Here is a 24,663-nt window from a genome sequence, read left to right as displayed (position 1 = left end):
TTCAATTGGTATTCTGTCCCCCAAGTTTCTTTTTCTTTTTCTTGAAGGCTCTATTCCTGGAATATTGCATGAGCCTCTGTGACATAAATCTATGTTTAAGAGCTGCCCTTCTGCTCCAAGAAAAACAATTCCAATTTCTGCGAGGGCCATGTCCTTTAGAAGAACTTTCAGAAAGAGACTGGGGCTCCATAAAGCCAAGCTTTATTGTAACACTCGTTCTTGGAGCCTGGTTTCTTGTTCCAAATACATCTTACTAGGCTGGATACTCAAACCTCAATCACTACCTCTGCTACTGGATGAGGGGAAAATTGTAACACAGAATATCTTACTTAAAGGGAATTGTAACTTAAATGTTTTCTTAATTGTGGCATAAATGACAAAATGGATGCTTCAGAAAGATGCTATGAAATATAAGATATGCACAATACCCATTAAAGTTGTTTCTTTTTCTTCATTTTCCAGGCTGAGATTCTTCCCAGCAATTGCCCCCAAATCTCAAAAGTGGGATCCCAAACCTCACAATGATTCTACCATTGGCATATCCAGAAAGAGTCCTCAGATGATAGAGGTCTCTTGTGAGAGAGATTTGAGCAGATTGTTGTTGGGAAAGAATTCTTTTTTAATGTTGTGCCTTTCTCAGCAGTTGTAGTGTCCTCCACTTCCTTGGGTTTGGTTAGTAGGTCACCTTCCTTGGGTCCCACCTGAGCAAAATGACTGGTAATTCTGCTTTTTAGTTTAGCTGCTGAGGTGGAAGGAGTTGTGGAACCTTCTGGAGCAGCTTTGGGGTGGGGGCACAGCAAGGTACAAGAAAGAAAAGAGAAGTCTGCGGGTGTGACATTGATCTCACCTGCTTTCTCTGCCTTGTAATCAAATGCCCCAGGGTACATTATTTTCAAACTGTTTCCAACACTCTTTTGTCCATTTTGTCATCTATGCCACAATTTTTCAAATTTTATTTTGGCAACAGTGTATAGAATTGGTAGTTTCAGACTGCCCCCAAGGAGAGACTATGAGACTATGTTCTAAACACATTCAGCTCAATGATTCCCCTCTCCCATGCTCCTGAAGTAGGGATAGACCAGCCAACAATTATTAATTCTCTCAATTCTTCCTTTCCCCAATATTAAATTCAGTTTGCAATTCTTTAGCCATTTGCGATTTTTTTAAAGGAAAATCCTTGCGAAAATTATTTAGCATTTTAATTTCTCCTAATATACACATTTTTGCACATAGTTTTGACAAATATACATTGTTGTAGGTTACTTTCACTAATATGTACATTCATATGCACACATACCGGTATATGCATGTTTATACACATTGCTTTGCTTGAGAACTGCCTCACAAAATTCATAAAAGTGTGAATTTCAAAGGATGGCTGTGTTTCCGTTCACATATTGTTTCGGAAATTGCTAATTTAGTAAGTTCATATTTAAAAGATAACTGAATCATTTCCCCCCCACTTCTTACCACCCCCATCCTGAAAATATCCTTCCTTCCTTCCTTTTTCCTGCAATCAGTGCCTTCCTGCTTTTCAATACCCATTCCTTCTTTTATACTGTGTACTCAACTCAATGTCTTCACCTCTTAGGATCAAAGGAACTATTACCATCAAAGGATATATCATGATAAATCTCTTAGTTTTGGAGTGCAAGAACTCTTGAAGACTAGGCCGCCTAAGAGTAAGAGGGAAAAGGCCTCAACCATTTAAACTGCCAAGTTCTCAATGTTGCCTATATTAAGGACCACCATTTTGAATATAGTGGTAAGTGAGGAAAAGCTTGATAAGAACAAAATATTAAAAAGTATAAAATCACATAGTATAAAGTATAAAACCTTGCCAACAAAGGTCTGTATTGTAAAAGCCATGGTAGTGATGTATGGAAGTGAGAGCTGGACCATAAAGAAGGCTGATCGCCAAAGACTTGATGCTTTTGAATTATGGTGCTGGAGGAGACTCTTGAGAGTCCCATGGACTGCAAGAAGATCAAACCTCTCCATTCTTAAGGAGATCAGCCCTGAGTGCTCACTGGAAGGACAGATTGTGAAGCTGAGGCGCCAATACTTTGGCCACCTCATGAGAAGAGAAGACTCCCTGGAAAAGACCCTGATGTTGGGAAAGATGGAGGGCACAAAGAGAAGGGGACAACAGAGGACGAGATGGTTAGACAGTGTTCTCGAAGCTACAACATGAGTCTGACCAAACTGCGGGAGGCAGTGGAAGACAGAAGTGCCTGGCGTACTCTGGTGCATGGGGTCATGAAGAGTTGGACACGACTAAACGACTAAACAACAACAAATAAAATCACAAGTCAGCTTAAATAAATGAGATTCACTTTTGGCTCATCCAGAATTGCCCTTGCCTCGCTGCTTCCCCCCAGGGATACCTGATCTTTACAGCTGAATCGGCACAAACATCAATCGAGTTTTCTCCAGATTGACGTTTGTGCCTATTTATCGCTAAAGAGTGGGATTTCTGAGGGAAAGTGATGCGGCAAGAGCAAAACCACTCAGATTCGTCACAAAACAAGAGCAAGCCTGGGTGAGCCCTTAAACTCACCACGAATACTAAAAACATAAAAATCTTGGAGGCAAGGATAAAGAACAAAGTCTCAAAAACTAAGAGAGCTAGAACATTTCATAATAATCTCTGAATTACACTGAAGACCAGTATTTATTTAAAATAGTGGTGTACTGCACAGCTAAGTTATCAGCATATGTAATTGTATGTGCGTGTGCATAATTATGTACAGATGCAAAGATCTCATGTAAAAAACAGCCTCTATTCCCTCCAGCTGAAAAGATAACATTCCAAATATATATTCATTTGGTAATTAGTTTAACTTGGATACATAACTTATTATTGTATAGACTTGTCTGAGGCATGTGCTCTATGTTGTGTATTATGTGGATTATGTTTGATGTGAATGAACAAAATGTGGACTCTGATCGTTGCACAGAGTTGTGCATATTTGAAATATAGAATCATTGAATTGTGAATATTTTGTCAGTTTTTCCCATGCATTTTCATTATTTAGGACCTTTGGGAATGATTTTGTTTTATTAAATAGCTTTACAGACTAATCCACTGCAAATGTACAGTAAGTCTCCCTTGGTTCAATGGCATCTATTTTCAAATAAATATACATAGTGGTGCATTCACAGTCATTTTGGGGTTTTGTCACATTGCATAGATGTCAATAATGTTTCTAAAATGCATTTCTTTTATATGCAGACTTTGCTATACCTTGAAGTGCCATATTTATACTATTATATTTTAATGTGGGAAATCCTTATATTTTTTCACACTGATTTTTTTAATAATGGTTTGGACATGATTTCATGACTTTTTAAATAAGTAAAACTAGACAATGACCATGTCATGAATTCACTGCTGCAAAGGACAGAATTGAATCAAAATTGTACAAATATTAGAGAAGTATGCAGCCCTGTGCTATCACTGATTTTAGAATGAGATAATGACTCCTTGAGGCAGAAGATTAGGTTAGGGATGTAAAGGGCAGATTTGTTCACCAACAGAAGAGAATAACTGGAGGCCCCCAGAAGGAACACCAGAGGGGGCTTCTGCGCAAGCAGCAAAATATCCCAGCTGACCTTGTCAACAGCATATAAGAGTTTAGTGTTAAATGGATTGTACCCCTGATATTTCTAATAAGATCTTAACAAAGTATCTCATGTAAATCTCTGTATCACCTACCACTAAAAAGCAATGCTAATTGAATGTAGCAAATTGTTTTTGCTCTTCACTCAATCATTATTTTTGACATACTTTTTTTAAAAAAAAAAATCCCCATCCACCTTCTCCTCACTAATTACCAGACTGATAGGAAGCCTAGCCTAGGAACATAACAGATGTGTGACTCTCCCGTTTGCTCTAAGGCAAAATAGATAGGCACAATTTATTTATGTTATACTTTAATATGTGCAGAGGGGAGCGCTATAATTTTTCAGTAATGTAATATAAGCAGGACACGTGTAAAGAAAGTTGTGTCTGTATGTTTTCCTGGACTAGGTGTGCAGCACACAAATGGTTTATTTAAACGAACAATGCAATTTTCCTAAGCTGGGTGTTTAGTTTTCTTTATGGAAGGAAATGGAAATTGTTGATTTAGCTCCCATCTGCACGCAGCAACAATTGCCAACATTTGTTCTTTTGCATGAACACTTAAACACACACTGAAGTATCAAGCAATAAAGATCTCCCAGAGAAAGAAAACAAAATACAGACTCCCTGCAGCAATCGACAGTGTGTGGCTAGGCACACTCAAGGGACCAATACACTCCATCACTGTGAAGATATAGATCCCCTTCTCTCTTTCACTCCTTTTGCAAAGATGTCTGATGTCCCTCCAGGTTCCACAATCTGGATTTGATTAAATAATTATAAACCCTGAGCAGCAGATCTATCATTCATGCTCCTGAACATGCCAACATGCGCCATTTGTGGCGATGCCAACCAATGGTGAAGCTTCTCTCATTATTGTCATTGAAAATATAGTGGTTTGGTGTTTGTGCTATTTCCTGGATTTTGGTGATATAAGATTGCCCAGCAATTTGCTTCTTTTGCCAACAACACTAAAGAATTTTATAATAAATCCCTTCTATATTTACTCAGTCCACCGCTCTGTCACTGAAATTAGCCATTTATGAACATATGTTCTGTAATACCTGTTTTCTTTTTCAGTTTGACTCTTCTTTGAATCCTAGCAGAAAATCAATCAAAATATGGTTTGCTACTCCTTTCCCTGCACTTTGAAGATTGTTTTCGTGTGTGTGTGTGTGTGTGTTTATGGTTTTAAATGGATATAGTACAATTTCACAATATATGACAGCAAAGCTAAATGGACCACACTTGAGATCTGGTGCATTTTGCTTAGAAATCCTGTAAAGCAATTGATATGAAATATTAACTACAACTACATTCAATGTAACCAGGGGACAGAAAAATTAATTCAAAAGAAGTAAAATATCTAAATCAGCTTGTATTGCCAAGTCGATGCTTCTGCTGTTTGTTTTTTAAACTTTGTCTCAGGAAAGGTGTAATTTCTATATCAGCTGCATATAGAGCAGCATACCATAAATGATCAGATTTACTCAGAATATAAGCATTACTTTGGTGAGTGACAATCCAAATCAATGTGCATGTAGCCTTGGTGAGATACTCTGAATATGACCAACCAGCTGTTTGGTAACAAGAAGAAAACAAGGAGAAATAAAAGCATCTCCATAACCTTCCACTCTGAAAAGTTTAAGAATGTTTACTGGGGCTACATTTGTGTAGCCCAGCTACTTAATAAGGTAGAGAAATAGCACAGATGCAAAATTCCCCACACAAACAAAGAAATGCTTGCTGCCACAAAAGTATGGCCCCTAGCTAGATATAAGATATCGTGAACATTTTCACTGACATCACAATATTCCAGATATACAGCCTTTTCCATTGCAACCTCACAACTATGAAATGAACTCCTGAGAAGACGGAATAGATCTCCGGAGGTAGGTAGATCACAGTTTCAATCCCTGGCATTTCCAGGTGAAATGCGGTGGGGGAAACCTCTGCCGTTGATCCTGGACAACCACAGTGAGTCACAGCAGACAACATAGAACTTGATGGACAAATAATCTGACATGGTATAAGAACATTTCCTGTACAGTGGTACCTCAGGTTAAGTACTTAATTCGTTCCGGAGGTCCATTCTTAACCTGAAACTGTTCTTAACCTGAAGCACCACTTTAGCTAATGGGGCCTCCTGCTGCTGCCGCGCCGCCGGAGCACGATTTCTGTTCTTATCCTGAAGCAAAGTTCTTAACCTGAAGCACTATTTCTGGGTTAGCGGAGTCTGTAATCTGAAGCATATGTAACCTGAAGCGTATATAACCCGAGGTACCACTGTATTCATTTCTAGGGTGCATTAATGTACAACCTGACTTTCTCCCCCCTTTTTTAACCCCCCCCTGCAAATTCTACCTTACAAGTCTACTTGAGGAGTGGGATAGCACTACTTTTATTGTCGGGGGGGGGGGGAATCTTGGTCCTGTAATAATTTTGGTGCTTTTTTAAAATTGTATGTCGGGAGTTAGCTTATGGGTGTGGTTTTTATGTGTGTGTGTTTTGCATTGCTTCTATGTATTTCACAAACTGTCTTGAGCTTTGAAAGAAGCAGGGTATAAATACATACATAATACTTAATGACCATATACCAAGGGGAGAGAGAGTGAGAGAGAAGGTCTTACATGCATTGAATTATATCCGTTCCACAGCATCAAAGCAGAGGACAGACTTTCTTCCACGTAGGCAATTGGACTCATTAGTTCATATGAAAGAGTAGAACTGACATGTGTTGAACTGACCACAAGAGGTCACTCTTATTTTTTTATGGCATGTACTGGAAGGGTATTAACAATTTCAGCGGCTCTAAAGTGTTCTGTTACTGTACCTATTTCAAAGCAGAATTCCATATAGATATCTACACATAAGTAACTCCAACTGATTTCAGTGAGACTTACTCCCAGGTAAGTACAGATAGGATTGCAGCCATATCATAACCCTCACCATCATTTACCTGCCCTTTACCCTAAGGCAGCAGTCTAAAGCAACTTAGAATAAATTGAGTTCTAAAAATATACACCTCAGGGGACAAAAGCCTGGGTTAAGAGGTATGTCTTCAGCATTCACTGACAGCTGTGCCGTGGAGATGCCACATGTACTTCTCTGGGTTCCTCAACTTTGTGGCTGCCATAGAGCATGCCCTCTCCTGGGCAGCCCGTGAGCTTTTGAGGGCAGTGCGACAACCAAGAGGGCCCCCTCTGCTGATCTCAGCACCTGAGAGGGTATGTAGGGGAGGAGGAGACCTCTCAGGTATTTGGGGTCTGAGTCCTTTGGGGCTTTAACACCGGCACAGTGAACCAACTGGAGATTCCGAGTCGTTTTGAAGTGCAGCCCCATGGAAAGAAGAAGTTACCAGAGCATGGAATACAGTGGCCAAGTTATTTCTGTTCAAAATGGAGCTATAGCAGTAGCTGGGAAAAGGCACTCCTAGCTGCCAAAGTCATCACGGTTGTGACTCTCTTAGTTTTCTTCAAGGAATGCTCAGGATTAGGTCACAGGAAAGGCACAAGGAATGTTTGAATGTCACCAGGCACCGCTGCTGCATAGCCCCCAATTCCTATTAATAGGCCTCTATAAAAGCACTCGATAGATTATTGCTTTCAAAGATATTGACTTGGTTGGTCTACGAATCCTTGCCAGTAAAATGGATATTTCTGATCTATTTCCATCGCTGTATTGACTTACAATGCACTGCAGACGTATGATTTCTGCAGCGAGAGAATAATGGATTTCTCCCATTTTCCTTCCTCTTCATTCAGTCGGTTCACTCTGTCCTGCATTCCACTCTGCTTGAATTCTGCTTCAACAAGGAGAAGGTCTAAAATTAATGCGGGAATTGGAGCATACTGTTTATGATTCCTTCATCTCATTTGTATCCTCCCTGCCAGAAACAGCGGTGGATAGGATAAGATGTATTCCACACTGTTTCTCTCCCTGCTCTTTTTTTTACCTACTGGTGAAATCTTCCGTCCCCTGCAATTCCCCTGTTGATTGACACCATGCCATTGTTAAGCTTTTCCTTTCGTAACAGTGCAGGAGTGGGGAATTTTCATCAGAAGTGTAAGAGGAGAAGGAAGGTTTTACATTTTCTTCTGCCTGCAAATCCCACTTCTGCTGCTGAGCTGACTAGGGAACAGCAGAGTGATGAAAAGGAGCTGGACTGCTGAAAAGAATGAATCGTCTTGTGTAGCCCCACACCATTCTTCCCACTGCTGATCAGTGGGAGGGTATGTTGTGGGCCATGTAAGATTTGTCACTTGACCAGAAGGAGCCTAGGGGGTGCAGATTGTACACATCTGAACAAGAGAGGCATGTTTCTCAGAGACTATGCATACTGACTGGAGAATGTGCACATTGCCTGGAGAATGTATACATACTACGTTAGAGATATGCACATTACCTAAGGCCTGCTGAGAATTAGGCATAATAGCCAAAGAATGTACCAAATTAAGCCAAATGTGCACATTCTCCAAGGCCCAATTATGTATAATGGCTGGAGGATCTAGAAAATTCAGTTGAGATATGCACACTTCCCAAGGTATGTTGGGGATTATGTACTGTATATTGACCAGGAAATGTTTACGATTCCCTATTCATGGAAGGTTAATGTGCACATTCTCCACGAGGCCTGGTGAATATACACAATGGCTACTTATTATGGACATTAACCATTCAACTTCTATTCCCCTTAACATATACACACAGTTTTGTTCTTTCTGGGTCAACTTTTCTGTTTGTGCATGTGTGCACAGATACAAATTTGCAAACATGTGAGTTCTGTTTCAAGCAGAAAAACAAAAGAGTGAGTTCTACTTAAAGTTGATGAGTACCACAGGTATTTGCAAAGAAGAGGTGGCTATGAAGGTTTTATTATCATGTGTTGCTTTTACACTCCGATGCACAGGTGTAAATCATAGCCTATGAAATGTCATTTATAAGCATGCCTGGGAATTTTCTTTTTAATCCAGATGAATATTTGCCTCTGTTTAAACCTTGCTTCTCTCACTGAAGGTACCAGATCTTATCTTGTATATGATCCTGAATTTTCATGCACATTTAAAGCCATTTACCGCTGTTCTATTGTCCCAGGTGCAATAATTTATCTGTGTTCAATTTCCTTTGGAATGAGTCACTGGAAGCTTATGGTATTTGAGTTTGTTACAAATATACAGGTTGAGCAAACTGCTTAAAAACTGCAGAAGCCAAATCCACTACCCTATATCAAACCTCCAGAGACAGCCCAGAGCTCAAAGCAAACCCTCTTCCACTGTGTCTCCTTCAAAACTGCAGTGTCTGCCGAAGTGCTTCTGTTGTTTTCCAGTCACACCTAGTCTGCTCTCTTCCTCTGTCTTGGAACAGGGAAGAAAGCAGATGAGACATCTCCTTCTCTCCTTGGACCATTTATCCCTGATCTCCCTAATAGAAGTCATCCCTGGCATCTTTGCCACTGACTATCTATTTCTTTAAAAGCACTTCTAAACCATTTAATAGTTTTAAAACTTCTAAATGCACATGCTACATGAGACATTTAAAGCCTCCTGATACAGGGCTGCCTTCAGATGTCTACAGAAGCTCATATAATTGGCTATTGCTTTGACATCTCACAGGAGGGTGTTCCACCAGAAAACCCTCAGAGGTGGACCTCAGCCTCCAGGGCTGAACAATGTGAGTGGAGGCACTCCTTCAAGTATACAGGGCTGAAACCATTTAGGCCTTTAAAAGCCAGCAGCAACACTTTGAATTTTGCTTAGAAGCATACTGGGAGTCAAGGGACGCAGGTGGCGCTGTGGGTTAAAGCCTCAGCGCCTAGGACTTGCCGATCGAAAGGTCGGCGGTTCGAATCCCTGCGGCGGGGTGCGCTCCCGCTGCTCGGTCCCAGCGCCTGCCAACCTAGCAGTTCGAAAGCACCTCCGGGTGCAAGTAGATAAATAGGGACCGCTTACCAGCGGGAAGGTAAATGGCGTTTCCGTGTGCGGCTCTGGCTCGCCAGAGCAGCGATGTCACGCTGGCCATGTGACCCGGAAGTGTCTCCGGACAGCGCTGGCCCCTGGCCTCTTGAGTGAGATGGGCGCACAACCCCAGAATCTGTCAAGACTGGCCCGTACGGGCAGGGGTACCTTTACCTTTACCTTTATACTGGGAGTCAGGGGTACCATCTTGCCCTCAGGATTGTCAGTGCCCACCACTGCACGCAGACGTGCAACATCAGACGCACACACCTACACATAGTGCATGTGATGTCACACGCACTATGTGCAGGCGTGTGCATGTGACGTTGCATGTCTGCGTTATGGTGGCCGGCAGTGGCTCCTCTTCTGTGGGGAGGGACTCGGACTTAGAGGCAGAGAGACTCTGTCTCCACATATGAACTCCACCCCCCAGAAAAGTATGCTTTGCTTGCTGGCTGAGGAAGATGGAGCTGAACTGCTTCTCTCCCTGCTGGCTTTTTCCATTGATTTTGTGGGTGCCCCAATTATATTATTGTGGATGCCCAAGCACTCACAGCTCCCTGGAGTTGGCTTCTATGGTGGGAGCCAATGTAAGTCTTTTAGGGCCAGTTTTATATGTTCCCATATAGCAGCCTCTCCCAGTCACCAGTCTGGCAGCCGCCATCTGGATTAATTGTAGTTTCCAGGTCACCTTCAAAGGCAGCATCCTTAGTCATCTAATCTTTGTAGGTAAAATTATCCACCCCTGAGCATTTTTAGGATTTTCTTATTCCCCGAAAGCTGCCAAATATGCCCCTCCACTTTCCCCTTCCCACAAAAGGTGGGCAAGAGCTATTTGGCTCAGGTTTAGTTTTAAAAATAGGCTATTATTAAATATTTGGAATGGAGCATCTGTAATGAAAAACAAAACCACAACATTTCAGAAACATGCTGTCTGTGGAATACAGAAGACATCCATATTGGTTGGATTTATTTTGCCTGCATCCATCTGTGCATTCTGTCCCATTTTCCTGGTGAAATATTTGATTTCTTATTTATGCTAGTATCTATGAATGCCACAAGCTCTGTTTATGTTTTCACTTATAAGAGTTAGCTTATTTTCCCAACCACTTACTGGAAGGAAAATGATAGTAAAGTCAAGATATTTAATCCTGATGAGGCAAAGGTGGCAGTGATTACTCTCACACTCTGTCTATTGGGAGAGAGAAAAGATATCTTTTGGTTGAGGTTTGGACAACTTGCAACAGTTGCCCAATATTTACAATGTCATTAGTACAGCAGCTCTCAGCAGACACAAACCCAAATCTGACAGCTGATCCTTTTCACATATACTTATTAAAAGCTCAATTTTCAAGTTACAATTGCAGCTACATTTCCTTGCCAATATTCAAAACCTGAACTGGGAATAGTTCTTGACCCCACAAGCTCTGTATTATCTTCAACAAAGTAAAATAGTCAAAAGTCAGGTGCTAGCTTAAGCCAGTATCAGTTGGCATGAATGTCAATGGTTGCATTTTTACACAATGTTAAGCCAAACTACAGCTTAGTGTGAGCTTGCAGAGGCGACTGAAGCTCCTTTAAGCTCCATGTTGTGAGGCAGCTAAACCAAGGTTTGGCTTAGTAGGTCATCTGAACCCAGGCTCATGTTTAAGCCCTCTCCTCCTTAACAATGACAGGTAGCCAACAGGAAACCTTGGCTACAGACCTCTCCCAAATCCAGCACTGCTAAGCCATAATTTGGCTTACCATGTAGTGTGAACCAGGTCAATGTTTCATCTTTTCATAAACAATGTGGGGGAACAAAATTGAACCCTGCTGACTACTTCAGATGTTCTACATCATTTAAGGTCAAGCGGCCATCACACCCACACATACCCCATCTCCCTCCACCCACAAATTCACACACAAATGCACCTTTCCACTGGATGAAGCCACATCAGGCGTGCAGACCAGGGACTAGCACTGTTGCCTAGCACTATTTTTCTCTCCTCTGCCAGGCCTTGCTCCACTAGAGTGACTGATGAGGTTAAAATTCCTGTCAGCAGCTTTGAGTTTACCTCAGGATTGTTCCGAGTTCCAAACACTGCTGTTTCTGTGGCTATCGGTGGACAGACCTTTCCCAGCTGCGGTACTAGAAATGTCACAGGGAAACCTGGTCCATCTCTTTCCCAGTAAAAGCTGAATTGCAGAGAAGTTTATGAACTTGAAGAGTAGGAAAGCCTTTCATATTAAAGGAAAGAAAGAGACTAGAGAGCCTGTCCTCCCACTTGGTTTTTGCCTGCTCTCACAGCTCTAATAAAAACATATGGAGAAGGTAAATTAGGACAGCCGACTGCTTCTGTCAACGCTGAACAAACAGCATCTTTAAACTTTATGTGTGACTTAGAATCCAAGAATGCAGACTTTGTTTTAGTTGATGGGCTTGTTAAAGAAAATACTTTGATAGCAAGGAGGGAAAGGGGGGTGAGAGAGAAAAGAGGAGAATTATATAGAAATGAGAGCAGATTAAAGTACAAAAAGAACCCCTGACATCAGACAGAAGCCTGTTTGATTAGGTCACCCTATAGACTAGAAATAATTAAAAATAAAGAAGATAGATGGAATATGTCAGGTGCTTAAAACAACATCACGAATCCTACTCAGAGAAGTACATGTTTGTGCAAGCTGAGGAAGTGAGGTTGTGGCAGATGTGGAATATTTCTGCTGGCTGAAGGCCTCGAGTGGACAAGGAGGAGGATTTTGGATACTGTGCAAGTAAACATGATGCAAGGTATATTAAAAAGCCAAAGCAAATTGGAGGTGGAGTTAAAAAGGAAGAAGAATGCTTGAAACATTGTAGTGGTGCTAAGGACCAGGAGCTACTTCTGCTAAAAAGAATGCCTCAGTTATCCAGCGTATGCTCCTCAGTCCTGCACTCTTCTCTCCCCTTAGCCTCTATCCCCCCCCCCAAATGTTGTGGCTCTTTGGATAATAGCCACCCAGCTCTCCTGCCTCCTTTCAAAATAATGAAGGAAGCATTTGCTTTCAGAAGAGCATTATTAAAGCCCCAGGTGAGTGTCTCCCTCTTGTTTTCCCCTGACAGGGATTCCTGCAACAGAAAGCCTCAGCAGGCTGGCAGGTGCTGTTAGGATCAAAGCTGAACCTCCCACCGAGCTTTATGGGGATTTCCACACTAATATGCTGATACACACGTTGGCCAGATAACTGACATTGCCTAAATATTTGCCCTTGACTGCTATGCTTGGCCTCGCGCTTGTAGCAACAAGGGTGGTTTGCAAGTTAGTCTCTTCAGCCTGCGTACCTCTCTCTGCTATATTATCCAATTCCCATTTGCCAAATGATGGTCGGGGGGGGGGGGATTAGGAGAGCAAGCATCAGCATTTCCACAGATCTGCTTCCTGCTCATCCACAGACAATATTCTACTCAGTTAGGAGCAAACCGAGGAATCTGCCTTCTACAAAGTCAGAGTGTTGGTCGGTCTAGTTTAGCATGGTCTACACCAGTGTTTCCCAAACTAGCTGGAGTGTTTCTCCAGCTATTTTGGACTTCAGTTCCCATCATCCCTGACCACTGGTCTTGCTAGCTAGGGATGATGGGAGTTGTAGTCCAAAGACAGCTGGAGATCCAAGTTTGGGAAACACTGGTCTACACTGATGGGCAGAATTTAAGACAGAGAGTCTTCTGCAGCCCTGGTCATGGATATGCTGGGGGGTTGAACCCGAGACCTCCTCAATGCAAAGCAAATGCTCTAATAGGGTTGGCACTTTCTCAGCCCAGCAACAGTAAATACTTACTTCAGAGGGATATGCTTCTGCAGAAAGTTTATCATCATTGGTAGCTGGATTAATGTTGCTGAGTTTTCGTTGTTGCTTTGGGCTGGGAATTGTGGTGGAGAGAGACATAGTGATTGTAGTAATTACACACACTTCTTAGCAGGGAACATAGGGATGGGAGTTTAGAGATGACCCCCTGAAATCCAGAATAGCCAAAGAGAGGAACCCCAGCCGATAGTGCTTCCGCTTGCACAATGCAGCGTTTCCCCTCCTCTTCTGCCATGCCTCCCCAAATTGTCTTGGCTTGAGAGAACCCCGAAAACAGTGTGGAGAGGGGAATTCTTCTATCTAACCATGCTGCTATGCTTGTGCAGTTAGAATATTCATCTTTGTGTGACTCCATCCATAATGTGTATATAACAAACTATGAACCTGAGAAACTTCAATAAAGTGGTACCTCTGGATGCGAACGGGATCCGTTCCGGAGCCCCATTCACATCCTGAAGCAAACGCAACCCGCAGGTCGCGATTCGCCGCTTCCGCGCATGCGCGTGATGTCACTTTGAGCGTCTGCACATGCGCGAGTGGCGAAACCCGGAGGTAACACACTCCGTTACTTCCAGGTTGCCACGGAGCGCAACCTGAAAATGCTCATCCCGAAGCTACTTCAACCCGAGGTATGACTGTATAATACAATGCCACACTCTAAAACAATAAAACCTCCAAAACAATAACATAGCAACACAGTTAGAAACATCTTAAGAGTCAGGAGTCCCTTTCGTCTTCAGCCTCCCCCTTGCCAGGGCACACCCTGACTCACAAAATAAAACAACCACCCCACTAACACATAGACATCATATCTAAACTCTGTCTTAAGATCATTGATATAAAGCATATATCAGTGACAGCCCAACCAGTTAACTATGGACAAAGTTTTGCTGTAGGAAAATGGTTCTAATTATGTAATTAATCTACTAAATGTTACAGCTTTTCTCAAGAATCAATTATGTTTTAGCCTTGTAAATGGGGTGGCTACAAATGTCAGACTACAACTCCCATCATGTTGGATGTAGCTGAAGAGAATTAGAGTCCAATAACATCTGGCAGGGCATGGGTTTTCTCTGCTCTGCTTTAAAATATTGTGCCTGTGATTATTCTGGCAAAATCATCAGAATGTTTTTAAAAAAAATCACCAAGATTCACTTTTAACATTTGGATTATTCTTTATTTTCTCCCCCTACCTGAAACATATGGAAAGTTTGATTATCACTAAGGAGTTGCTGAGCCTACATTTATGGACAATTCATTGGCCATGTTAGTAGAAACTATGTACATGTCACAGAACATAAAGTTTGAATTCAGACCAAGCGCCGCATAAAATATTCCAAAATTTAACAAATGATCATTCAAGGAGAATATCGCCTAAGCAATTCCCCACAGCTCAGACTGGGTTATCTGTCATGCATCGACTTTTTCTTTTTCTGGGATGCTTTTTGTAAGTTTCAGGAAGCAATCTCTGTGGAAAATTGGAAGCATTCAATTATTTTAACCTGAATTACCTATAATAGATCTGCTACAAACATGAGAAGCTGTGTATTACAGTACAGGCTACATGTGTATTTAACTGCATTGACTGACATAGAGTGAAAGAGAATATATGGTATATATGGAATATATGGAATATATGTGGTATTAAGGCAAACTGAAGTTTCTACCCGTCTTGGCACATGGAGGTGAGTAGGAAGAGAGTAATCAACCAGCTCTAAGACTGCAGATGCACCATTACATAATTAAAAAATGCATTTGTTTTCATGGACATTAATGATTATTACACCAAAAGCCAATCTGATTTATTGGTCACCAGGATTTTTTTTTTTGGGGGGGTGTATAATCTATAGCAGTTGCCTATGACATCATAGACCAAAAATGTGAAACTTTCAGCCCTTCAGTTGTACTAGCTGAACTACAACTCCCACCATCCCTGTTCATTGGACATGCTTGCTGGAAATAATGGGGTTGTATAGTTCAGCAATACCCAGAGGGCCAAAGGCTTCAAATTCTTGGGCTATGATGTTAGGGTTGGTGCAGCAGATGGGCCATGCTGCATTGCAGAGTCTACCTCCAATACTTTCTGCATCTCCAGAAAACACTTTTGCCATCAGCCAAGGGCAAGTTGTATTAATGGTGGACAAACCTGATATGCTGTGTGTGTGTGTGTGTGTGTGTGTTTATTTCTTACAGATGCCCACAGTTTTGTTTTTTTTTTTTTTCCAAAATTTTTATTAGGTTTTTTTAATAAAAGAGATACAAAATTAAAAAACAGCATTGTTTGTGCAGATGCCCACAGTTTTGAATGGATGTATGCAGTGAGGTGGTGTTTACCCCTTTCTCTGAAGATGATTTATCTGCTGAAATAAAATAAAAATCAAACTATATTTTCCTTCTCTCTCCAAGAAAACAAAATGTATGTGGGCAGAAGAAATAGTTGGGGTAGAATTCCAGCTAGATTCCCCCCTAATAAACTTCATATGCATAGACAAGGGGAGCATCATTCTCTTTGGCTCAGATTCGGTTACTTACTGGGAAAATTAAGTTGTGCAGTTAAATGTGATTTATTTATCACATTTAAGGAGCTCAAGGTGGAGGACATGGTTCCCTGTTGCCAAGTTTAATCCACATAACAACCCTATGAGGTTAAGTTGAGTCAGTGGCTGGCCCAAAGTCACCCAGTGAACTTCACGGCTAAGTAAGTATTCGAATACCACTGCATTTAGAGTGGGGCAGGTGGTTCCCCCGCATACGGCACTGAGCCAAGGAGGTACAAAACCAAAAAGATCCATTTGTGGGCACTAAATTTTGGGCTTGTTCAGGGTGGCATATTACCAAAGATTACCAATGTTTGCCTCTGATTTGAACCCTGGTCTCCCAGGTCCTAGTCCAATACTCTAACCTAGGGTTGCCATATGGCTGGGAAATAGTGGACATGTCCTCTTTTGCCATCCGCCCCCCCCCCCCAATTTTAAGCATATGTCTGGGTTGGGGGAGGAGTTAAAAATTGTGTGTGCGTGCAGGCAACTTGGGTTTAGGCACAGGCTCAAGTGACCCAGGCTCTGTCTCAGGTTCTAGAGTGGGTGGTTCAGGCTGTTTTTGGCTCTGGTGCGGGCAGTTCGGGCTCGGGGGGGGGGGAGACAGCTAGGGGAGTGAGCAGACAATCTCCAAAAAACCTTTTTACCCCTGGAAATATGGCAATCCTACTCTAACCACTAAAGCAGTGGCTTTCAACCAGTGTGACGTGGCACCCTGGGGTGCCTTGAATGATGGTCAGGGGTGCCACGGGCAACACTGGCCTCTGTCCCTCTTTCCTTCCCTCCCTCCTCTGATGCCCGCTCATGTCTCTGTCTCCCAAAGGCTTGCACAGCTGTTTGTTGCAGCAGCCCCAGCCACAAGCTCCGCAGGCAAATGGTGCCTCTGGGGTTGGCCAGGGGGTGTTGGTTGCCAGGAGCTGAAACGGCCTCAGAGGGAGCAAGCAAACGGTCCACTAACCCTTGCTGTTGGGAATGGACAGACAGGTCTCATGGGTTAGTGGAGTCTGTAACCTGAAGCGTATGTAACCTGAGTGTAATGGTTATATGGGGTTGCTCGTGCGTAAGTTGCCGCAACTCCTGGCTAGGTGGCCTGGTTAAACCTTTCCTGGCTGGACAGCCCTCACTTCGTGGCTGTTCAGTCGCTGGCAGAATCCGACAGTGGGCGTTTCTTAAACCTTTTCCAACATAAAAGTTGTTTGACGCCCAGTCTCCTCCTACTCTCCCTGCGCGGAAGTCTTCTGCGCAGGGAGGGCGTGGGTAGCGGAGGACCTGTGCTCTCCCCGCTGGTGTCCAGTGAAGAGTCTCTGAGCCTGCTCTCTGCTTCCCCCATTGGCCCCCCTCCATCCCTGGTGTTGCGCTGATTTTCTTCCCCAACAGGAGACCTGCCTCTCTCCCTACTTGGCCCCTCTCCAGCATCATCGTCGAGCCTCGCCTCCTCCTCTCGTTCCGATGGCAGTTCCCTGACACTGAGGTACCACTGTATTGCTTGATGATACATCATCTAACCTCCCTGCTAACAATTCAGAATGAATGTTCAATAAACCATGGACCTCCCCACAAATTTTGTGCAGGCAAATTAGGATGGTGCTCAATAAACAAGTCTTCTGGAAGCAACAATAAAAAGTTGGGGAAGGGGTCAAAGCTGTCAACTTTTCCCTTTTCTTGCAAGGAATCCTATTGGGAATAAGGGAATTTTCCTTTAAAAAAGGGAAACATTGACAGCTATGGAAGGGGTGCTTAAAATGTGTGACCAACTCTTGGGCCTTCTGATGAGGTTTGCATTGTCTCTCAATCTCACGTAAATGTTGCCAGGGTTAGAAGTGGTTGGTGCTCAGAACTGACCTACATAATAAATAGTGTGGGAGATCTCAGAGCTAATAAAAGTCAATATGCTTGTAGTCCCATGCTCTTTTTCCAAAGTGTGGCTAATCCATATTTGCTGTAAACCAGAGGTTAGAGGGTGGTTAAGGGCATGGCAGTGAGTGTGAGCCTATGTATGACTGCTCTAATCTGAAGTGCACAAATGCATTGGTTAATATTAAAGGCACATTCACAGAGGTCACTGTGATTTGGACATCACAAAGTCTTTTTCAGGACCTGCACCATGTTCCCCTGATTCATTCAGCAGAGTAGGTAGCTGTGGCTGCCGTATCTTCTTTGTTAATCTTCCTGACATAATTGTGCTTGGTTTCTTATAGCAATGATAAAAAGCATATGGTAAAGGAAATCAATTATATGGACCCCCTATAATAATGAAAAGACAGCTGGCTGCCAGATCTAGAGGTTTCTCCAGAGCATCCAACATTTTTTTAAAAAGAAACAAAATCCCCCTTGACCCTGTCAAGAAGGCCAGTGTTTCTCCTGGCAGCCTACTAGCTTTTAAAAAAAAACCCCTTGATTTTTGTTTTACTACGGTGTAATGCAATTTTACTCATTATCACTACAGATGTCGAACCAAATCTAGCAAGATCATAGCAGTAGCTGGAGCATATGGTTCAGCTATATGAATAATAATCATAAATCCTTCTTGACACTGACTCATTATTATATCCTCTTCATGTCCCCTTGGAATCTCTTGTTTGGGATAGTGTTTAAGTCATTAAAAGTTTTTTTTAGGCTTTTCCCCCATGATGTTCTAAATGGATAGTGAGCTGTATGGGAATAACCACGTGAAAGGAGAAATATTTTCTTTCTGATGATTACTGTGAATAGTGCATTTTTATTTATCTGTATAAAACAAACTACTGTATATCTATAAACCACACGTTCATAAATATATATTATGCATTGCTGTGCAGCATAAAAACATAATCCTGTATTAACATTTATATTAACATATAACACTGGTCCTGAAAAACCTTCATTGGCTCCCAGTATATTTCCGGGCACAATTCAAAGTGTTGGTGCTGACCTTTAAAGCCCTAAACAGCCTTGGCCCAGTATACCTGAAGGAGCGTCTCCACCCCCATCATTCAGCCCGGATGCTGAGGTCCAGCTCTGAGGGCCTTCTGGCGGTTCCCTCCCTGTGAGAAGTGAGGTTACAGGGAACCAGGCAGAGGGCCTTCTCAGTAGTGGCGCCTGCCCTGTGGAACACCCTCCCATCAGATGTCAAGGAAATAAACAACTATCTGACTTTTAGAAGACATCTGAAGGCAGCCCTATTTAGGGAAGTTTTTAATGTTTGGTGTTTTATCATATTTTTAATATTATATTGTGAGCTGCCTAGAGTGGCTGGGGAAACCCAGCCAGCTGGGACGGGGTATAACTATTATTATTATTATTATTATTATTATTATTATTATTATTTAGAAAACAACAATTCCCTTACCCTATGCCTGCCTCTCCATCTTCCTGTTCCCTCCAAGCCATCCAAATACCCCACGACCCGCTCTGACCTTGATAAAATTGTAGATGGGTTAGGGGGTAACCTTAGGGTAAAAGGCAGTTAATAAATTTAATAACAACAGTACTAGTAATAATATAGTATGAAGCAATTCGCATACCTTGGATGAGTCTTCACAAAACTATGTCCTCGTAGAGAAAGCAGTAATGTGAATCTACCTACAGGGTAAATTAAATCAAACCATCCAACTGTAAGAAATATATTAATGTTTTATTCCAATCTTCTTACTTTTATCCTAGAATAAATCAGCTTGCGTCAAGTAGCCAGAACAAGGTTTGCCTTAAGGTCCAATTCACAGAAACTTTAGAAAAATTAGTTACTTTCCCCAGGCACTGCATCCAATCCTCCTTTCTTTACTTTTTGAGTTGAAGAGTTCTTGTGGGCATGTGTGGTGTTCCATCACCAGCATAAACTGCAATCTAGCACACTATGATTCAACCTGTGATTCATCTCATATGGGGTGCACTGTGTATTGTGGTTTTTTGATCACCAGATTACTGCTTTCCCACAAGATTTGCATAGGAAACTTTGTGGTCATTCAAAACCACTATAATACAAGTTCAGGGGCAAAAAATGTACACCACAGATTATGAAAGTTACACCACACAAGTCGAAAAAGGATGCCAGCAAGGTTAATGAATAGAATAGAAGGCAGTTTTAAAAGGTAATTTGGCTTCTTTTTTAAAAGTAGAAGATTATCCCAAATGAAGGATATAAAGAGGGATCCACACTCTGAGGGACAATAAGCCAATACAAAAGACAAAACAAATGATATGTTGCCCACTAAAATTAAGAATAACAGATGCCTAATGAATCAAAGTCAAGGGAGGAATTCAATATTCTGCCATTAGGGCAAGCATTCTAGCTTACTAGACAAAGTGATTCCCCCTTGCACTGGTCCATGGGCCATCCAGAGCCAATTTCGAGGTGTAGCAAGGAGAGGAGGGGAGGGGGAAAGCTTCACTGCACAATAATCTGTCAAGAAACGTTCTCTTGTTTTTAGAGATTCTTGTTTTTATCTGTAAGCTGCCTTGATTTCCAGGAGGAAAAAGTGGGGTATAAATTAATCTATAATTATAACAATTTATACATAACACTTTATCCACTGCACAGGGTAGATATAGTACATAAGGATTTGAATATTCTACTTTTTTTTGCAGAAACATTCATTTATCATGAAGGTACAGGATTTATAGAAAAAATTAAAAATTGATATTTTTATATTTTAACAACCAAGGCAAATCACTCTGAAAATATCAACTGAAAATAGGCATTCAAGTGCCTATTATGCAATCATAGTTCGCTACTGAAGTCACATAACTACACTGTCCATTGAAATATTTATGGTTCATCAAGCATAGACTTGACTTTGTACTGATGGCATGACAGAAGCCCCACTTTGTTGCTATCCATTGTATGAGGGACTTTGACCTGCATCCAGAAGTCATTTTCGCTAAGTATGAAATATAACACAATCATATATTTCGTAGTTAGTCTTCCTTTGATGTCAAAGCATACAGGCTGACAAATGTACAACTGTACATGAGAAGGAATGTTGCTTAGAATTTTTAAAAATGCAATAATTTGCTTTAACTGGCTTTTTTACTCTTTCATCTTACTTGACTAAGAACGTGAATATCTCAATTCAAATTTGGCAGCCCCATCCTGAAAACATCCGACTGACAAGTATAGCACATCAATTGCAATGTTAAGCCACCTCCTCTCTTCTCTGCTGCATTCCAGTGGTGTTCATCCCCAGTAAACTGCCCTGACTCCTGACCATTGGCTTTTTCAATAGCTTCCTACAGAACAGCACTGAGGACAGGGTGAAAATATACCACATGCAACCATGTAAAGGCCAACCTTGTAAGTTGGTAACACAAGGCTCCCTACACTGAAATGGGCATGGGGAGGACACCTGTATTTTGGTGTGCATCTTCCCATTTTCAGGTAAAAGGATAAAGGTAAAAGACCCCTGGACAGTTAAGTCCAGTCAAAGGCGACTATGGGGTTGCAGCACTCATCTTGCTTTACTGGCCGAGGGAGCCGTTTGTCCGCAGACTGTTTTTCCTGGTCATGTGGCCAGCATGACTAAGCTGCTTCTGGCGAACCAGAGGAGCGCACGGAAAGGCCGTTTACCTTCCTGCCAGAGCGGTACCTCTTTATCTACTTGCACTGGTGTGCTTTCAAACTGCTAGGTTGGCAGGAGCTGGGACAGAGCAACGGGAGCTCACGGGATTCGAACCACCAACCTTCTGATCGGCAAGCCCAAGTGGCTCAGTGGTTTAGACCACAGTGCCACCTTAGTCCCCTTCCCATTTTACACACACACACACTGACCCTTATACAGATCAGAAATTTAATCAGTAGATTAAGCCACATAAATGACAGACTGAACCATGCATTGCATCTCTGCTGTATTTATGAGGCGGTTCAAGGTCTGTACAGTTCTTTTAAAAAAAATTAAATACATTTTAAGCTCCACGCTGCATAGTAAAATATCTCAGGAAGTGACTGTATGTCATCATGTGCAGTACCTTCCTGGGAAATTATTATTACTATAATTATATCATTATAATAATTACCCACCATTCACCCTAAGGCCACAGAGTTACAACAATGAAAACACAATATTAAAAACTGTTTAAAACAACTAAATGATCATAGGAATAAGATGGGTCCCAAAATTTGGCAAAATATGGGGCAGAACTGTATGAGGAAAGATGGCTTGATCCCATGTGCCTATAACTAAAAAAGAGAAATCTTAACTTTGTGCCAAAAATATAATGTGAACACCAGATGCCACCACAGAAAGGTCCTGCTGTTTGTGACTTACTGATATTAAAGAAGGTACTTGGAGAAAGGCCTCTGCAGAAGATCTCCCCCCACTTTAACTTTTTTATTTTTCAGTTTCTAAAAATACATATCACAAATGTCCCCCATATGCTGCCACCACCAGGAAACATTCCATGTATAAACCCTGTAAATAGTCGAACTTTACATTTATAAGTAGGTTTCTTCTAATCTCTACCTTAACAGACTGTCCCAAAGTGAGCCATGGGTAACTGGTGGTGAGAGGGCAACCATGTCCTTTCTGCCGTATTGAATAAACATGAACCACACAGTTTCAAAATCGACTTGTTTTCCTGAGTGCTCTAAGATACTCATTACTTTCTCCAGCCACTATTCTGTTCCACCATGCCTCTAACGTTAAATTAGTAGCTGTTTTCCAATATTGTGTTATTATATTTCTAGCTGCAGGCATGAAAAAGATTTGTAGGTCCTTATACAATAAATTCTTATTGTCATCTATAAAGGTAAAGGTAAAGGGACCCCTGACCATTAGGTCCAGTCGTGATCGACTCTGGGGTTGCGGCGCTCATCTCGCTCTATAGGCCGAGGGAGCTGGCGTACAGCTTCTGGGTCATGTGGCCAGCATGACTAAGCCGCTTCTGGCGAACCAGAGGAGCGCATGGAAACGCCGTTTACCTTCCCACCAGAGTGGTACCTATTTATCTACTTGCACTTTGACGCGCTTTCGAACTGCTAGGTTGGCAGGAGCTGGGACCGAGCAACGGGAGCTCACCCCGTCGCGGGGATTCGAACCGCCAACCTTCTGATCTGCAAGTCCTAGGCTCTGTGGTTTAACCCACAGCGCCACCCGCATCCCTATTGTCATCTATAGTCAAATTTAATAAAGCCATCCTTGGAGCAGGTTGCATCAGAAGATCGTAAGACACAGGCAGGTTGAGATGGGAAGAAGCACCTCTTAAGGGTTTGGTTCCCAAGTCATTTAGGACACCAGAGGAAAGCATCAGTGCTGGGACTGAGGAGGCAGGCACCATCATTCTTGCAAAATAAGTGTGATATAGGCCACCCTCGCTGTGCCAGTCAGGGTTCTGCACTGGCTTCTGCAATAACTGAACCGCTCGGGTCATTGTTAAGGGCAGCCTCACATCTGTGCATATTTGCTTCATACCAGCAAATTGCAAGGTTGCAACTTACCTTGGCGCATGTCTCTGTGCAAACACAACCAGCCGTTTCTTGTAAGAAGTAGAATAGGAGACACAGGAAATGGAATTGCCTCCAAGCCAAAGTGATTCTATCAGCATGATTTCAACTCAAAGCAGCCAAAGCAAGCAAGTCCAAAAGGAAAATAGAAAAGCATATACAGGACGGGCTGGGGGGTGGGGAGAGACTACCACTACCACCCACAGTATGCGCTCTCCCCACAGATTGCGGCCCCTGTGTTTGCAGGCTTCCTGCCTTATCCTTGAAAATGCAACTGAGGCTCTGAACAGTTCGCGGCTGTTACAGTGCCAAGATTTAACATGCCATTTTACACGACTCTGCAGCCCCCCCAATCCTGCAGTCACTTCAGCAAACAGTGTCTGCGATTAAAATCTTAAAATTTATCTATTGTAACTGGCAGGTTTCCTTCAGAAAAAAAGGGAAGACACATTCCACATATATCGAGAGAGTTACACTGCTATGGAACTGGTGCTTGACTTCTGATATTAATGTCCATTTTATCTGGAACAATTAGCGAAAGGGATCTCAATGTGCTGTGCTTTATGAACATGCTGAATTGTAGCTCGTGGAAGTTTTGGTGAAATCTGGTGACATTAACACTTACTTTATTTCACTGAGATTATGCGTTACGTATTTACCAAACTACAGTACATCAATGTTAGGGAGATAATTCGGTACAACATCAGTATCTCAAATTATAGATTATATCAGCATGTTCAATTGTTTCGTTGAGAAGGAGGAGCTCTACTTCTTAAGAACCAAAGCAAAGTATGAAGAAATACCAGTGATAATAATAAAAAAGAGGCTTTCCGGGCATCGCCCAAATAATCCAAGGATCCAGAGCTGTCTATTTCAATCCAAGAGGCCTCTTCAGGCATTACAAACGTGATGAAGAAAATACACGAAGGAGATAAGCAGGGATGGTCACACTAATTGCACCCTTGCTGCCATTGCTTCCATCATGGAGGGCAACTGTAAGAAGCTGGGAGTCTCCTGTATCCATAGAGACTCTCTATGGAAAATCAGAGTTCTGAAATGTATGGACAGAGGGGCTCCCGGCTTCATACAGCTGTCTTCCACAAGTTGGAAGGCTACAAAAATGGGGATGGGAAGGTGAAGGTAGCATGTTCATCCCACTCCTCCATATCCTCACGTGCTTCCTTCTCTACACATGATGTCACACTGAAGAGGACTAAGGTCTTCACTGATGAATTCTTTTTCATTGCTTTTCATCCCTTTCTGCTCCTATCACCCCCAGCCCTAGAACAGGCACAAAATATTACAACCCTT

General features: G+C 42.2%; 1 long non-coding RNA gene across 1 annotated transcript in view; it reads left to right on the top strand.

Moving 5' to 3' along the window:
* Positions 1–24,663, top strand: part of LOC310839002 — a 32,582-nt gene that overhangs the window by 2,892 nt on the left and 5,027 nt on the right. Inside the window, exon 2 of the long non-coding RNA XR_014561287.1 lies at positions 5,445–5,517. This is a non-coding gene — a long non-coding RNA (uncharacterized lncRNA). The remainder of the gene's footprint in view (positions 1–5,444; positions 5,518–24,663) is intronic.

The sequence above is a fragment of the Podarcis gaigeae genome (genome assembly GCF_964106915.1).
Source record: "Podarcis gaigeae genome assembly, chromosome: 2".
Lineage (NCBI taxonomy): Eukaryota > Metazoa > Chordata > Lepidosauria > Squamata > Lacertidae > Podarcis > Podarcis gaigeae.
The sequence above is the reverse complement of the archived record's forward strand: the minus strand, read 5'-3'. Positions and strand labels throughout refer to the sequence as shown.